General features: G+C 39.5%; 1 protein-coding gene across 7 annotated transcripts in view; it reads right to left on the bottom strand.

Moving 5' to 3' along the window:
- The window catches only part of CDH12 (cadherin 12), a 779,090-nt gene that overhangs the window by 702,448 nt on the left and 57,586 nt on the right, over positions 1-19,056 (bottom strand). Inside the window, exon 1 of one of the 7 annotated variants that reach the window (XM_039346746.1) lies at positions 15,838-16,003. The exons of the other annotated variants lie outside the window; for them this stretch is intronic. The gene's annotated coding sequence lies outside the window, so the exon portion shown is untranslated. Of the gene's footprint in view, positions 1-15,837; positions 16,004-19,056 lie in introns of those variants that run through there. 7 annotated transcript variants of the gene reach the window in all.

The following is a 19,056-nucleotide window of genomic DNA, read 5'->3' as shown; positions in this document are numbered from 1 at the left end:
ATCCTGACTGTAAGCAGGAACTCTGATTTTCTAGATCAGGATCAGGAAAATCTGATTTTCCAGGGTTCTTAAATTCTACCCCCATGCAGCGGAACTGTATCCATGCCTCACTCAATGCAAAGTTAATATGGAGAGGTTAGACTAAGCCTACTGTTCTGTTACAGTTTCACTTTTACTCATATTCACAAATACCTGAATAGAGCTTTATTTCATGCAGGAATATATGTAAGGTTGACAAGAGGTTTCTATTAAGCTAGTTTGCATTCTAGAACATGCCAGAGAACTCTTTGGCACATACAGGACATTATTGCAAACAAATAAATGTAGCGGGGATTTTATTTTGTTTTGCTTCTGAGTGAAAAATCAGAAAACACTGGTGTAGGCAATAATTTTATATCCTTCACAATAAATTCAATATCAACAAAGGGCACACTTTAAATATTCCTTCTCTTTACATGTCTTGAATTTTTAATTTCCTAGTTACTAAAACAAATTGAGTTAGATCTTTGTTCCCATTTTATCAATTGTGTGTGCAATAAAGAAGTTGCTGGCAGTTTACTTCATTTGTTTCCCAAATCTTGATGAGCTTACTGTAATTATGAGTCATTTTAGTAAAAACAATAAACATCTTATGTAAAGAGAAAAGAAAGGGGGGGACCCCAAAACAATTAGGCACTACTTCAGTACCAAATACATGTTATATAGAGAGTATTAATGATATTCCTTTTCTAGCTTTGCACCAACAGCAATAAAGATGGTTCTAAAATTCTTATCACTTGAATTTTAGTTTTAATTTCATAGTATTGAATTATTTGTCTCCCTTATCAATTTGGAATCCTTATTGTTCTAAAATTCACAGTATAATCATACATATACTGTAGCTACACAGAGATAATACAAGTGAGTAAATAAGTGTATGATTGCAGTGAACTTTGCATTATCAATATGTGTGCATTAATAAAACACCAGGAAAACAACAAAGCAACCAGTAAAATTGGTGCATGGTTCGAAATTGTCATTGTGTGATGCTTGACACTTACAAAGGACTTCAAACAGATTCAAATGCCACTGCATCACAGTTGCTTGTTTTAATGTTTTAACAATGTGCACATGGGAAATAAAATGGGGAAGGAGGATGCAATAGGATGCAGGAAACAAGCAAAAGAAAAGTGGACACCATCCAATTTTAGAATTAATTTCTAGAATTTCTCCTAGTTAAACTGCAATTTATTTATTTATTTTTAATTTTTTTTTATTTTTTAAACCAACAAAACAAAATAAAACATAACAAACATACATACACAGTATATACTCCTCCCTTTTTTTAACAGCGATTTCATAATGGTAATCTTCTATTATTATTTCCCCCCCTTATTCTTCTTTAGAATATTTGTCTTTGTTGCCCCGTTGTTTCTTATTTACATTTTTCTTCCTTCATACTATACTTCATACTAAGAATAGTACATATTATTATTACTATACATTATTATACACACATTTTCCACTTTTGTCCTTTCCACATTTATTCTCCTCTATTATTTCTAGTCTCCAACCAGTCATACCACTGGTTCCATATTAGATAATACTCTGTGTCTTCCTTTTCTTTTACCTCTTTTGTTAATTTGTCCATCTCAGCACAGTCCAGGATTTTTCTTATCACTTCTTCCTCTGATGGTATATTCTCATTTTTCCAGAACTCTACATATGCTATTCTTGCTGCTGTTGTTATATGTAGAATTAAGTACCGTATTTCTTTACTATATTTTCTGTTTAGAATACTCAGCAAAAAGATCTCTGGTTTCCAGTCTACAGGTTGGTCTATTATTTCTTCGATCCATCTTCTTATTTTAGTCCAGTATTTTTTTGCAACTGGACATGTCCACCATAAATGATAATATGTTCCATGTACTTTTTTACATTTCCAACATGTTGGCAAATTGTTCTGGAACATCTTGGCAAGCTTTGTCGGTGGCAGATGCCATCTGTAAAACATTTGCAACTGGTTTTCCTTGAATGCTGCTGACAAAGTCAATTTTATCTTTATTTCCCATATTTTTCCCCATTTCTCCAATTCTATATTATATCCAAAAAATTTTGCCCATCTAATCATTATGTCTTTGACAACCTCATCTTCCATTTTATATCTCAATAGGTATTTGTATAAATTGCTAATTAATTTTATTTCTGTTCCATGTATAATTTTATCCAATTCTTGTGGCTTTTTGTATTTCATATAATTTTTTGTCCTCTGTATATTTAGATTGAATTTGTGTAAATGTCCACCAGTCAATCTCTCTGCCTATATCTTGTTCCAATTCTTGTTCTGTTTTCAGATTTCCCTGTTCATTTACTAATTCCTTGGATCTATTTATCTTATTTATATCCAGTAGATTTGGGTGTTTCAAAGTTTCTTTTGGAGATAACCACATTGGAATTCTTATATAATGTTTTTGTTTTATTTTTTCCCAAGTCTGTAGCAATGCATTCCTAACTAAGTTTCTTTGAAAGTATCTGTGTATTTTATATTTTTCGTCCCATAGGAATGCATGCCACCCTGCTTGCAAGTCATGTCCTTCTATTGTTAAAGCTCTAGTATTTTTCAAATCCATCCAATCTTTTAGCCAAGTTAAGCTCGATGCTTGGTAGTATATTTCCCACTCTGGTAACGCCAATCCCCCTTTATCTTTCATATCTTGCAAGAGTTTTAATTTAATTCTGGGTTTTTTCCTTTGCCATATAAATTTAGTGACCAATTTATTTAATTCTTGAAAGAATGTTTTCCCTAATTTTATTGGAATAACTTGGAACAGAAATAATATTTTTGGCAATATATTCATTTTGACTGTAGTGGTCATCCCTAAAAATGAAATTTGCAGATTTTCCCAATTTTCTAAATCTTTTTTTATCTGGTGTAATATTTTATCATAATTGTCCTCCTTAATCGAAGAACATTTTGCTGTAAACCAGATCCCTAAATATTTTATTTTCTTGGTTATACTTATCTTTATTTCATCTTCCAGTTCACTTCCCTGTACCTTTGTAAGATTTTTGGTTATTAATTTGGATTTATTCTTATTAATCTTAAGACCGGCTACCTCACCAAATTCTTCTATTTTTTGAATCAATTTAAAGCCGGTTTCTAATGGATCTTCCAAAATGAATACCAAATCATTAGCGAAGGCCTGGAGATTATATTCTTCCTTCTTAATTTTTAAACCCTTTATTTCTTGGTCCTCTCTGATTTTTATCAGGAGTATTTCTAATGATAAAATAAATAGAAGAGGGGAAAGTGAACATCCTTGTCTTACTCCTTTGATTATATCAATTTTTTCTGTCATTTCATCATTTATAATTACCCTAGCTGTTTGTTTAGTATATGTTTTCAAATTTTGTCCCAAAATCCATATAGTACAATTGTGTTATAATAAACTTCCAATTCAGATTGTCAAATGCCTTCTGGGCATCAAGAAAACCAGTGTAGCTTGTCTTTCAGGATGGACTTCATAAAATTCTAAAGTGTTCATTATTATCCTCATATTATTTTTTATTTGTCGTCCTGGTAGAAATCCATTTTGATCTGGGTGGATGTAGTTATTCAAAAAAATTTTTATCCTTTCTGCTATTATGGTTGTAAATGTCTTATAATCTGTATTCAGTAAAGAAATTGGTCTATAATTTTGAATTTGTTGTAGGTCTGAGTCTTCCTTAGGAATGAGGGTGATGATTGCTTCTGTCCAAGTTGTCGGTATCTTCGCCTCCTCCAGCACATCATTGTAAATCTCCAACATTATCCATTGTAGTGACTCTTGTGTATTTTTATAAAACTTAACCAGAATTCCATCTGGGCCTGGTGATTTATTGTTTTTTTTTCAATGCTGTTTCTAATTCTATTGTGGTTATACTCTGGTTTCTCTTCAGATCGTATAATTTTTTTGCCTTTTTAAACTGCAATTTAGAGTGAGGCAGCCGGTATGTACTGGGCACTTCTGGTGAAGAAAGAATTGTTGCTGAACTTCTCTGGACATAAGAAGGAACCTAAGCACTGTGAACGTGACATTTTCAGAGTTGTGCAACAAAAGTCAAAGTATTTGAAACTAGATACCTATCCTATTTTAATATTTTAAAAACTCCTTATACAATTCATAAACTTGGTGTGTGTGTATGTATTGTATGTATGTATGTATGTATGTATGTATGTATGTATGTATGTATGTATGTAAATGACAAATTTTGAATGTCCTTTACAAAAATGGGCCAGAACTACCATGGCCAATCAGTATTTGTGAAGATAAGGCATTCTCTAGATAAAATAGTAGGGATTCAGATATGTGAACAACCAGTTCTCCAGCATGATTGGATGGAGAACCCACGGATGGGTTGTCTTAATCTATCTGCTCCAATTAGACTAAGTCTGAAATTTAGTACCACCCCCTCTGTGCCAACTGCACCCCAGTTTTAGACTTAGTCTCTTTGCTCTAAGACGCGTTTTTTCTTCGCTCCTGGAGCAGAAGACTGTGTATTCCTATTTTATTTCACCCCAACCTGTAGCCTAGCAGGCTGACAGGCTCACAAAACCTCCCTTTGGGGGGGAGGAACTTTCCCTTTCTCCCTTTGAGAGCCTTTCAGCTTCACAATCAGCTTGAAAATTGGATTCCCAGAAGCAAGAGAAATCTCCTACCAGGGGCCGTTCCTCTGCATCAGAGGCTCCATTCTTCTAACCAGAGCCTGGAGGCCTTAGAGGCAGGGGTAAGCTTGCCAATTGACTGGGGGGCTCCACAAGGGACAACGAGGCTCATCAGGCCTGGAGGGAGCCTTTTCTAGGTCTCTCAGCCTCAGCAGACCGCCCCAGCAGCAGAAGAAAGTTTTTGGCACCGATCCAATTTTCAGAGCCTGGAGGCCTTACTAGGCCTCGGCCTGCCTCAGCCTCTCTCAGCTCACCTAATTGTAATCCATTCGCTGCGTTAGGAGCCCAAGCGATTCCTCGGAATGAGGGCTCATTGCAGCTTAGGCCACAGGCCTCAAGGCCTTCTTCTTCTAATGGCCTTTTTTTTTGGGAATCCATTCGCTACGTTAGGAGCCCAAGCGATTCCTTGGAACGAGGGCTCATCGCAGCTTAGGCCACAGGCCTCAAGGCCTTCTTCTTCTAATGGCCTTTTTTTTTTTTTGGAATCCATTCGCTGCGTTAGGAGCCCAAGCGATTCCTCGGAACGAGGGCTCATCGCAGCTTAGGCCTCAGGCCTCAAGGCCTTCTTCTAACTGCCATTTTTTTAGTGCGAACTCTGCGGCCGCCATTTTGAATTGACTCACGGCGGCCCAGACTGCCTGGAGTTTCTCCTGAAGGCAGTGTTCATCACCGGTGACAGAGGCTTCGAGAATACAGTGTTGAACCGGGGAGGGCCTGTTCGCTCCCAAGGGACGCGGTGCCCATTAATTCCCCGCCCACCCCCCTCAAGGGCTGAATCATCTCTGCAGGCTCCCTTGGTGAGTTACAGCACTGAGGGGGGGCGTTTTGCCAAGGTTGAGCCCAGAGCAACTCATCATGGCAGAGAAAATCAGCGAGCCAGCCAAGAGGAAACACCAAACAGAGGCAAGTGGAAAGAACACCACCAAGCGAGCCCGGCCAAGCAGGGAGCCACAGAGGGAGGAGGAGTCCCAAAGACTGAGAGCAGCCTCCCCAGATCTGACAGGCACGATGGGAAGGTCCATTTTGAACCCCTTTCCTCACATTGTGCCTCAGCCCCAGGGGCCTGGTCTTCCCCCAGGGGAATTCCCCAATTAGATTTAACCACAAGAGTGGACCCAGGGAGGGGCACAACCAACCAGGACACCCCAGGACCCCAGGCCACGTTCACCCCCACTGCAGCAGGGCTTCGCCCTCCTGAGAACCAGGCCTTGAACCCGGACCTCCTTCAGTCCACGATAGCCCAGGCTGTGGCTCAGTTTATGGCCTCCAACACCCCACAGCCACCCCCCCAGGCCACGTATCATCCACAATCTCCAGATTTGATGGAGGATCCCTCATCGGATTTGGAATCTACAGGGGCTGAACAATCTGGCCTGATTTTGTTTGAGGACGAGGGCATCACTCCCTCTGACCCCACCCCTCCTGTCGGTCTCTTTGACCATTCATTCTTTAATTCCCTGCTACTCAGGGCCTGCACTACTGCAAACCTCCCCCAAGAACAGGAGACCCCACCTACAATGTCCAAGGGTCCCCACGCCATATACACCGAGCCCTCAGTCTCGCAGAACAATATTCCCTGCCCTCCCCTTTTTCTGAATATAGTTCAAGAACAATGGGAGAACTTAGGATCCTTCTTAAGCCCCGGTGCAGTAGAGGGAACATTATTCAATGTTGCCCGTTCTCTGGCCTCCCTATTGGAGATTCCTGAGATTGATGAGCCTTGAACTCATTGTTTCCCAATGCTAACATCCCTGGGGACATAAATGAGGCACTTAGGGCGGAGGATAAAGAGATTGACTCCGCATTGCGTAGTTCCCATCTGGCATCAGCCTGGGCAACAAAGGCGACAACGTCCATGGCCTTCTTCGCCAGGGCTTCAGCCCTTGGGTTACGTGAGCTCCAGGACAGGATCCCTCCGGACCAGCTCAGAGCTCACCAAAATCTGGGTAAGTTAGTGGCTACATCCCAGTACCTAGCTGACGCTTCTCTGCACATGGCTAGATACACTGCCAGACCATCACTGCAGACATCTCAGAACGAAGGCTCCTTTGGCCCAGGAATTGGCGAGCAGACACCAAGACCAAGTGGTGTCTGGCCTCTAAACCTTACACAGGTGGACATCTCTTTGGTAAGGCACTAGAACCATACTTAACTGAAGGTAAGGACAAACGTAAAACTCTGGTTAACTCATGTCACAGAGTAATTACAGGAGGCTGCCTTTTGACCAGCTCCATCCTGGGACTGGGCCCAGGCATCCCTCTATTCCTTTCAGAGACAAGAACGACAGCAGGATCGCTCAGCATGCAGAAGCAGACCACAGATCCAGGCCAAGCGGCCCCTTCAAGGCCGAGGGGCCGTTCCTCTAAACGAGGCAAGTGATCTCACAGTCTCACTTCCCATAGGAAGCCAGCTGGCCCCTTATTCCAGCACTTGGGCAGTCAACCATCACTACAGATGCATGGGTGTTAGACACTGTCATGCAAGGTTTGAGACTACAATTTTGTTCTCAACCACCTGACAAATTCCGCTCTTGCCCTATCCCAATGAGCAGGTCCAGGGCTGACTTTATGTCAGAGGCCATAGCTCATTTATTACAAATACAAGCAATTGAACCAGTACACAAGACCAAGAAGGACGAAGGTTTTACTCAAACCTCTTCGTCATCCCTAAGACTTGGGGGGCTGGAGGGCAATCTTAGACTTGAAGGATCTAAACCTTACTTGAGGTATAAGAAGTTTAAGATGCAACCACTTCAATCAATCCTGGCCAGCATCAGGCAAGGTGACTTTCTTACCTCAATAGACCTAACCGAGACATGTTTCCTAACCACCGCAAATTCCTCAGATTCAGCTATGCCCACTACCAGTACAGAACCCTACCATTAGGCCTCTCATCGACACCGAGAGTATTTACAAGGTACTGGCAGTGCTTGCAGCCCACCTTAGACAAATTCCAATCAGAATTCAATGCTATTTAGATGACATACTAATTCAGTCATCATCATTCTGAAACGCTCAGTCAGACCTCGCCCTAGACATCAAGGTCTTTCAGGAGCACGGGTTTTCTGTTAATTTCCAGAAAAGTCATACAACAACCCGGCTCCTCCATTTGGGCGCTGTTATAGACATGGACAATTGTACGGTCCACCTATTTCAGGACCAAAGGAACTCTATTCAGACTCTTGTACGTCGGATCCAAAGGGCCAGAGTAGTCACATTGGCCTCCCTATCACAGCTACTAGGGAAGACAATGTCCTGCGTGCAAATTGTGCCATGGGCACGCCTCCATGCCAGAGAATTACATGGCTTCTCCTTCCATTTCAGAGACTTGAACTCCCTTCAATGATGGGACTCCCCGGCGCTGTCACGGGGAGCAGTATTAGAACCAGACAGGATTACCATTACCACAGATGCAAGCCTGTTTGGGTGGGGGGCACACCTCCACACGCACTGGGCTCAAGGTCGGTGGTCCAAACAGGACCTAAAGAACAATATAAACTGGCTGGAACTCAGAGCCATACATATGGCCCTAAAGGGATTCACTGATATAGTACAGGGCCAACATGTCCTGATTTTAACCGACAACATTACAGCCAAGGCCCACGTCAACAGACAAGGGGGGACAAGGTCCAGGCCTCACATGCAGGAGGCCAAATTGCTGGGGTCCTGGGCGGAACTGAATCTTGCCTCCATCAGGGCGGAGCACATATCCGGAGTGACCAACCAGCAGGCGGACTCACTGAACTGAGCAACCATGGACCATTCCAAATGGCAGCTGGATCCGAAGGTGTTCAGAGAGATCGTGGACAGGTTTGGTTCCCCAACCTTAGACCTTTTGCCTCCCCCACCAACTCACAACTTCCCAGATTCCTTTCCGGGTTCCCACCTCCATCAGCGGAGGGAACAGATGCGCTCCGCAGTCCCTGGCCCAGGGAACTGCTCTATGCCTTCCCTCCTCTGCCATTTCTTCCTGCCACGATCAGGAAGATCCTTTGCGAACGAGCAGAGGTCCTCCTGGTTACGCCGCATTGGCTGAGACGTTCTTGGTCACCGACCTGATGGAGCTCTCCGCATCATCTCCATGGAGGATCCCAGCAAATCGCATCTCCCACATTCAGGGGGAACTACGCCATCCAGACCCTCAATGACTCCAGTTAACCGTCTGACACTTGAGAGGCAGGCCTTAGGCTGAGACTCATATTAGTCAAGGGTCATAGCTATGATTCAACAATCCAGCAATAGATTATACGATGCCACATGGAGAGACTCCTGTAATTGGTGTTCAGTTTGAAAAATTGACCTTTTGGCGGTTTCAATGCCAGTTATCTTGGAGTTCCTGAGGGATGGTCTAGACAAAGGGCTTTCCACAAGCACCATCCCCAGGCAGGTAGCAGCACTTGCCACAGTTATTTCCTGTGGCAATGAATCCTTAACACATTACCCTATGATACGCTCCTTCCTAAAAGGAGCTAACAACGTCAGACCATCAACTGTACATAGATACCCCTCGTGGGATCTTCATCAGGTTTATAGGCTCTTGTTTCGCACCCTTTGAACTATTGACACTGGTTTGTTTAAAAAGTTATCGATGAAGGTAGAATTTCTTGTTGCTGTAACTTCAGCGAGAAGGATATCTGAACTGGCTACTCTTCAGTGAGGAAGGACCTGTGTACGTTCCATAAGGACAGGGTAACCCTTAGGCTAGGCCCCTCCTTCGTGCCTAAGGTCAAGTCCTTGTATCCTAGATCTCAGGAAATAGTTTTGCCGGACTTCTGTCCTAACCCATCTAATGACATAGAGGTTCAGTGGAACAAATTGGATGTGCGCAGGGCTTATATTGTTATATACAGAGAACCTCATCTTTCCACAGAACAGAGGCTCTGTTTGTGTCCTATCACCCTTCATCACTAGGTCAGAAGGTTTCTTCAACCACAATACGCAGGTGGATTAGAGTTTGTATTTCTCTGGCATACCAGTCTCAGTCACTGAGAGATCCCAGGCATATCACGGCCCATTCAACCGGGGCGCAGCTACTACAGCTGCCTGGTCTACTCAGGCCTCTGTAGAGGGAATTTGTAGAGCAGCAACATGGGCATAGCCCTCTTCCTTTGTCTGTTACTACAAGAGGGATGTATATGCATCTTCTATGGCTTCATTTGGCCGCAAGGTTCTAGAACACGCATTAACGTTGGATGGGACCCAGGCCCAATCTAATTCCCCACCCTAGGGACACAGGGCTTTGGTATGTCCCATCCGTGGGTTCTCCATCCAATCATGCTGGAGAAAGGGGCGTTGTCTTACCTGAACGCCTTTTCTCAGCATGATGATGGAGAATCCACTCCCTCCCATTAGGTCAGTTGGCCTGGTTCCCATATTGTTCAGACGCGTCGGACTAAAGTCTGAGTATCGCCTTAGCCTAAAACTGGGGTGCAGTTGGCACAGAGGGGGCGGTACTAAATTTCAGACTTAGTCTAATTGGAGCAGATAGATTAAGACAACCCATCCGTGGATTCTCCATCATCATGCTGAGAAAAGGCGTTCAGGTAAGACAACGCCCCTTTCTCTGTGTGGATGCCGCTTCTGGAAGTCCATTCTGGGCTTGGGCAATAAAACAATAGCTACCAGTTCTACCGAACTGGCTGAATCCCACCACTGGATACAGGTCTACTGTCCAGTTTGTGTTTGTGCTTGCATGTTTGTATATGAAAATCCCCTGGTTAAAGGTAGCCTGAGAACATTAATTCAAGAGGATGGTAAAGTTTTATCTAGTGTGATACTCTTATAGGGGATATTCATTTTCTCTCTTTTCTCTTTCTTTCCTCTGTAGTTTCTTAGGCTTCTGAAAAATGCTATCAGACATTATAAGGTATCTCATGAAAGACCTAGAGTCTGTGGGGTCTGTAGAGGAAAGTGGATTACATGAAGAAACATTATGATTGTTAATGATAAGTAATTGTAGAATGTACACAAGTCCTAGAGAAGTCCATTTATAATCAAATCTAGCAAATCTTTATTTCCCACTAGTCAATATTCTTGTTAATGACTAAGCAGGATGATTCACATAATGGAACTCTTTCCAGATTCTGTGATGTCTAACTTGGGCCTTAGGGGACTCAATCATTTGCAAACAGTTTTTTTGTAAGATACGATGCATTCAATAAAGACAGAACAAAGTGACAATGCCTGCTTCACATTATCTTTGAAATAACACTCAGTTTCATTTTAACTGCAGTCTGTACAATAGCTCCCTGCATCCCTTGTTCTGTGCTTTTCTACTGGACAAGAAGCACAGTTTTGGTGCAATGACTCTGTTAAATGTTACTTGGAGCATCACAATCAAGCTGATTATTATTTCATATTTTGATTCCTAAAGAGATTTTCTTAAACATAGTCTTCAGCTTCTAGAAGAATAAAATGCCACATAAAAGCATTTTCTACCTATTTAAAGCATTGTGTGAATTCCTGCATTATATAAAAAAATTCTACCTCTGCATATACTAACACACATTTTCAGAATGAAAGACACGAGATCAATGTTTCAGCTTTACAAAGTAATCTGAGCAGCAGACAAGGAGATTTCAGCAGAGCCAGTTAATCATTAAACTTAGTTCCATTGTAAAATACATAATTTAAAAAACCAAGACAGCAGATAGACACACACACACACATATGCACATGCATTATATGTCCTATAAGTTTATGAAGATAGTAACTAGGAATCAAAGATTCCAAGGATTCTATCCCCTCAATTAAAAAAATGCATCTTATTTTTTAACAAATATTCAACTGAACTTGGTTATTCTTTAATTCAGTCTTTCCTGAACAACAAAAAATAACTTGTCAGAAGGCATGAGAATTCAAATGCTTGAACATTCAACCAAAAGTCTCATTGATTATGCAGACTTACTTGCATCACCATTTGAGAGGGAGGGGGTATCCTGACAATACATATAAAATGCTAAGCCATCTGGTAAAGCTTTTGATGGGGCAATGTTCCAAAAATGTTCTATGAAAACCACATCAGAAGACATAAAAAATATGAGACAGATCAGATCAAAAAATAATAATTAAATAAACCCTCTGTCTAGTTGCTGGATATTGTACAATGTTTCTCTGCTGGAAACAAATATGGAATTAGATGATTCCTAAAGAATGAAAAAGTTTGATGAATGTATCTAGTCTAAAGAAGAGGGAAGCAAGAAAATGTATGCATCTCTGAACTGCACTCATTCCACACCAAGCCGATTTTTGCTGAGGTCGTTGCAAAGAGACATGGTCATAACTGGAGGAAGACGTGCCAAATGAACAGACACATTTCATAAAAGGGATATGTGAGATGGTAATGGAGAAATAGCAAGAAAATTAAGAAAGATATCCAATTTTGCTTTATTGATTAGGGTAAGGTCTATGACCTGTAGAATTCATCGATTAATTCCATAATCTAGAATATGAAGCATATTAAAGCTACCAGGCCTGAACATCAGCAGAGAAAGGGCTATAAAAACTTCTGTCTAGCTTGATTAATAAATTAATGCATTAATAACAATAAAAAATAATTATTATACTGCACTGGAAGGTACTAAGAATAGTATTTCAAAACATGGAAGCTCCTTTTTTATACATCCCCCAAATCATCATCACCATCACCATCATCATCTTAAATTTACTATGGCCACCATTCCCATAGCCGGGGTGGCTTACAAATACAAACAATAAAAAGCAGTTAAAACATACACCTCCCAGGCAACCCAGATTTAAAGAATCAAATAATAACAAATGAAACTTGGAGCACTTAGACCAAAACCAAGTCTAAGTGTTTTCTGGAATCCTAGGAAAGAAGGTGTGTTCATAACTTGGAGGGTTGGGAGATGCTGTTCCAGAGGGCAAGGGCTACAACAGAGAAGTCACACTTCCTAGATCCATAAGATGATATTTATAAGGTACCTGGAATGTGCTCACTGTGACAGAACATATGGGTCAGGCAGAAACAATTGGAGATAGATGGCCCCATAGATATTCAAGGCTTATGTTATAGACTTTAAAGGGAATTGCCAGCACTTTGTATTGCACCTGGCAACCATTGCAGCTTGCCTGGCAATGGTGGGAAATTGGCATGCTGTGGGTGCCACTGAATTTGAACCAGCTACAGCATCCAGATGGTTTTCAAGAGCGGTCCCATGTAGGGCACATTGCAATAATCCAGCTGTGAGGTGACCAAAGCATGAGTAACTATCTGAACCTCACAGATGAGGAAAAGTTATAACTGGTGCACAAGATGAGCCTGTGCAAAGTCTCTCCTAGTCTCTTCTTTAGAGAAGTTCTTCTGGTGAGAAAATGCTGGTTTGAAATAAATATGAAATCTGACTAGATAAACAGCAGCTTCTTACTCTACATTAGAGATAATGCAAACTATGGGCAAAGATTTGTCAAGGACATATATGCAAACTAGTAGAGCTATTTCCTTAAAATGAATCTTAAATCAATACTTGAATGGGTGATTTGGGAGACATCTGAGCCTTGTGCCAAACAAGTCTGGCATCTTTGATGTCATAATTGGCATCTTTGAAACTGACCTGAACTGAACCTATCTTCTCCCAAAGAGGACTATAGAAATTCAGAAGTACATTTGAAAAGGCGGATACATGTTCTTTCAATATTGATGTTTTTCGGGGACAAGGGAACAAAAATGTGGATAGTCAAATTGTTCTCCTTTCCAAAACACTGAAGTGAATCCAATTTAAACCAATTTAAGAATTTGTAAATGAGCAAAACTGGGGAACATGCCACCTCATTGATTTTTCTTAACATATGGTCAGATTTATGTGAAGAGATGCATTTTCCAGGATGTGTGGCCTACATACAGTACGTTTTTAAAGTTAAGAAGCCAGCCATCCGTTCTAAGTCAAAACCAGTGGAATCATTTTGACAATCTTGGGGGCTGAAAACCCAGTGGAGACAGTTATCCCCACAGTGGATTCAAGATTGCTGAAGAATCTTTTTTTAAATGAACCTATCAATTAAAACTGATTCTATCAAATGTAGTAAGCCCTCCTAATCTTATGCCAAATGTCTTCCTGGGTAAAGATATGTATTCCTGCTAGAGGATAGCAAGAATGATGGAGACAGCCTCCTCTGGTGATGAATTTGTACTAGTGCCACTTTTTTAGATGACTTTTGTACTTGCTGTTAGTTTTCATATGGCAGCATCTGAGGTTTTCATGATGATACCTCATCTAAACACAAAGCATATTTTCTGGCATGCAAATGATTTCAGCATTAATTCATTACTTAGTGCACTAACTGTCCTGATTTTTGGTCACTAGTCATAGTTCTTAAGGCCTTCCTGTATTTATAAGTTAGGTCCTCCCTGAGTACTTCAGAATGAACCCACTTCTGAAGATATTTGTCATGCATGCAGCTGTCAATCAGAACAGACATGTCCAATGGAGGCACCATAATGAGCATTCCACAACAGTGACACTACCGATGCCATGAAACATATCAGTGGCTCATAATGGGTAGGAGGTTTTCCCAACAGATCTTGCCATGATCATTTGCACAAATCAATTTTCATTAATTCTGTCTCTTTAAATCTGCCTTTTCTTTTAGACAGATTGCGATCTGTTTCTGACAACTATGGCAAGATAATTAACAAAACACTGCAGGATACTGATTAGCACCAGTGCTCTGTATATTGGGCGATAAGTTAAAAAAGAATACATGTCTGCAGGAGACATCATGTACACAGTTTAAGAGTCATGCATGCTTCAGATACAATTTAGAATAAATGTCTCAGACCTCCTATGAACACAACACCATTCTGCCATTCACTAAAGAAGCTAATCTTTTTTTTTTCTTCCAAAATTTCCTGTGGGTCTAAAATAAATGAAAAAAATAGTCTAAGGTCTGCATGAACTTCTTCCATACAGCAGCAGCTATTTTAAGGAATCCTAAGAGAAGATGAGTTGCTTTAATGAATTTTAGAGAGGAACTTTACTTATATGAAGTTCAGAATATTTCTTCTGAATAATTTGTGAAGTGTACAGAGGCCAATCCCTCCCCCCACACATCTCTAATATTAATCCCAAAATAGTACTTCCTCATATTTTATTCCTCCGGCTTCATGAAAGTATTAATGACTTTTGATGAATAAATTTAATTTTACTTAGTCAAAAATAAATTTGAATTCAATGCAAGATTATTAATAGCTTGAATCAATGGCTTCTAGTAACTATAAAGTTCATTTTGGGATTCCTAAATTGATATACCTTAGTATTTTAAGCGCTATTTTATGTTTACTTTGAGCAATTTAATGTGTTATCCTGTGTCAATGAAGCAATGCCTCCACTCCATTATACAATTTTTTTTCTATGGGATCAATTAAAATAGAACTTCATGTGGCAGTGATAGTACTGGGCTGACATCAACAGTAGTTTGATATTTGGTGGTTCTTTCCTCTCTGTTCCTTCCTCCCTCTTTTTCTTCCTCCCTCCCTCCCTCCCTCCCTCCCTCCCTCCCTCCCTTCCTTCCTTCCTTCCTTCCTTCCTTCCTTCTTTCCTTCCCTTTCCTGCCTCTTTCCAGCAGATAGCTCCTAGGTGGAGGAGAAAGAAAGGGATTGTGAGATTGGCTGGGAAACTATCATGGAAAGTTGAAAATGAAAATTATACAACTGCAGCAGCAGCCAAGCAGTGCAACAGTACCCCATAGTACTGAAGCAGCCAAATTTCCAAATTTCATTCCCTCAGAAGTCACGAGTCCCAGATTTTGAATAGTCGGTAAGTTATCTTGGTTCAACAATGGTTGCCCTATGATATACTGTTTTACCCAATGAAGTTTTAGTATTGTATAGATATTTATGCCCATATTTAATATTTTAGCTGACTTAGATTATTAGTTAGTTACTTAGTTCAGCAATATCATTCATAGTATGCCTAATTACTATATCTGAAGCAATCTATGAAGGTTGCCAGGTTTACTATCTCTAGGCCACTACTAAACTTATATTTCCAAAGTAGTTCATCTTCCAGCAGTTTATATTAGAAGTGAAGCCTTTAAACAATAACAACAATAATAAACTAACTAGTATGTAATCTGACTCCCAGCTATTATGGGATATTCCATAGTGCAAGTAGGAACCATTTACTTGAATCTTACCTACTGATTTAGTAGGTATCCTCTGAAGTAATTCCACATATTTTGGTCAGAAGCCAGGGAATTGTGGGATTCTGTCCAGGAATCCAGAGCTAGTCTGAAAGGCAATCACTCATTTGTGCAGAAGGTTGTATGGGATTAGCTGGGATGGCATGGCAATTGTTGGGTGCTCTGTAACCAACCTGTAGCCACTACAGTGAAGAAACCAAAGGAAAGATATAGAATAATTTTGTAAAAATTTCATGAAAAATGCTTCATCCTCTGAATCCTTTAATTAATAAAACACACACAATTGTTTTATCTAATTTTTTTCTACTAAGATCTAATTGGAAATTAAGCTAATGAAATAGCCAAAAGATAGATATAGTTTAAATATAGAGTCAGATGTTGTAGACAGGGAAACTGATACAGAAATAGATAGTTTTAGACTTTGATCGTGTCCTTTATAAATAATCATCTGTTGGAGTGGTTTCAGAAAAGCTTATGAGACAGAATACTGCTATATTTTAATTTATTGAAAGTGCCTGGTTATTTACCAGGTTCAGAAACATTTTGTAATTGGGGCCTGAACCAAAATGTGCCTCTAAAAATCAGCTCTAGTGATCAAAAGGAAGTTCCCAGGACCAGATGCTAGTGTGGAAGTGACTTTGGAGCAAATAAATACTGTAATCTTAAAAAAAGGAAAACGAACATATTAGAGCCCTTCTTCTATGGAAAAGAAAATTGCAGTGTTCAAGTAACATTATCCTATAATTTATATACATAAACTGCTTTCTTTGAACGTGTATTATAGTACTAATATCTCAGGATGGAATCCCTGGGATTTATAGCACATGTTCTATTGCTCTGCTATGATACCTTTCAACAATTGTATTATTATGACTCATTCCCCCCTCCCCCCTCCATTTCATGTTATGAATAATTGGATGAGTAAGTTCAGGTAAAAATATAACCCTTATACCAATCTGTATTCAGATTTGTAAGAGTTTATAGTGAGTGTCAGATTACTGTTATTTTTATTGAAATAAATATAAAGGCTTGAAAAGAGTCAGAACAAAGATGGAGAAGCTTGGGGTTTTATGGGGATGCTGATAGTCTCAAGCAATGAGGTATTATAACTTTTTTCTGCTTTGCTTGAAGCTATCTATTTTATAGGATACATGTTATTTTATAAGATATATGCACACTAATTTGTGCAATTTATGCCAGATCTTATGAGCACTATTATTTACATTGATCCTAATACAGGATAATAACATATATTAGGAGTTCCAAAATCATTTGCCTCAGTTTCTAATTCATCATTTTTTTCTAATCTAATCCTTATTCAAATGTACACATTTATTACGGTTGTATAAAAAGCAGAAATATATTATCAAATATTAAAGCTAATAAAGGAGAGAACTGTTGCTTATCAATCAATCACTGAACTAACCTAAAAGTTAGAAGGGCATGATTAAAAATGGGATAAGATCAAAGATGATCATGCAACTAGAATCATTTTTTGACAATTTTCAATTTTTAAGCTACAATAAGTAGAATAAATTGATTGGTTCACACATAATACTTAGTTTTCTTTTGACTTACTATGTATTGTGTGAACCTACATTTCTACATACTGTGATTTATGGTTAATGGCATAATGAACTGTGGAATTCAGACAATTATGAATTATTAAACAAAACACAGTTAGTATAGCACTATCTACTAAACCTTGACTTACAACCAGAATGGAGCTTGAGATTTTGGCCATTATTGCAGTCATTAGTCAAGACACTACATAATAGGTGACTAGCTATAATTCAATAATTAAAAAAAAGAAGCAAGGCTTGGTTGAGTTTTGAATAATGATAACTGGGAAGGAAGATGCCAATCTTTAAGCAAATCACAGATCCTGGTAGCCTGAATTTTCACAATGTAGTCTGATATGAATAAGTTGTACAATGAGGAAGGGGAGATGCTATCTCTGGTCTGCTCTGCAGGGGTAACTTAGGTGGCAAACCTTCCCTTCCCAAGAGGAATTACAGTAACACAGGGACAATTGAATTTCAAAAAACAACGGAACTTATTACAGCAGGGAATACATTAATTGCATGTCTTTTTAGCAGTAAGTAACCCATTGCAAGTTGATAAGCTGGGGATGGTGAGTGAAATGAAGAGTTTAATTAAATGAAAAAAGGAGAAAAAACAGTTTTTGAAAAAGAACTATAATCTTAATGAATTACCTGAAACTTAACTGTTTAAAAAAGACATTTTTAATAAGAGAATTGAAGCTTAACCAAAGCTTTATTTTAATAGCATTAGGATACTCTAGGGTATGTTTTATTGTGCCATTAACATATACTTCTCTTGACTAAAACCACTTGGTCACACAATGAAATAAATAAAAAAGCATTAATTGACCAATAAAGCAAGCTCTGTTGCATGTTGATGCCAACCGTGTAGTGACAAACGTTGTATGCATAATTTTCTTTGCAAAGTATCCCCAGACAGTCATTGAAAAGCTAGTGAAGCAGTTTGCATAAATAGGTCATTTGCAATATATATATATATATATATATATATATATATATATATGTGTGTGTGTGTGTGTGTGTGTGTGTGTGTGTGTGTGTGTGTGTGTGTGTGTGGACACATACACACACACACATAGAGAGAATGTATATGTACATACATATATACAGAGTGTATATACATACACTCACACATATATAGAGTGTATTGTACATTGCCCATAATCCTTCTTTGAGGGAGATGGATGATCCAGAAATGCAAAATGTAAACACACATGCACGTGCACACACACACACACACACACACACACACACACACACAGAGTCTATATATAGTGTGGGTGTATGTGTGCACATGCGTGTGTGTACACACTCTATATACAGTATATGATATATAGAGAGGTATCCATCCATAGAAATAGAAACATATGGTTAGACCATGTGTGAGGACAAAATGTCCTGCATTTGCACTGGATAGTACTGAGCATCTAGTAGTCTCATTCAACATTTGTAGAAAGTTAAAACAGACAAGTTGAGGGACATGCAAAAATCTTATCTCTTCAAAATTGAGCCACTATCGTCAGAGGAATACTGACTGTTCTTGGATCTTTAGCCTAAGGGGGAAAAAAAGAATTTCAAATGTTGCTTTGCACAAATTCCAGTGACAACTTAAGAGCTGGTATACATTTTCTGAAACTCTATGAATTTT

The sequence above is a fragment of the Crotalus tigris genome, unplaced genomic scaffold (assembly GCF_016545835.1).
Source record: "Crotalus tigris isolate CLP2741 ecotype Arizona unplaced genomic scaffold, ASM1654583v1 scf7180000018018.2415403412:4055106, whole genome shotgun sequence".
NCBI lineage: Eukaryota > Metazoa > Chordata > Lepidosauria > Squamata > Viperidae > Crotalus > Crotalus tigris.
Note: the sequence above shows the minus strand (reverse complement) of the source record. Positions and strands in the feature narration are given on the sequence as shown.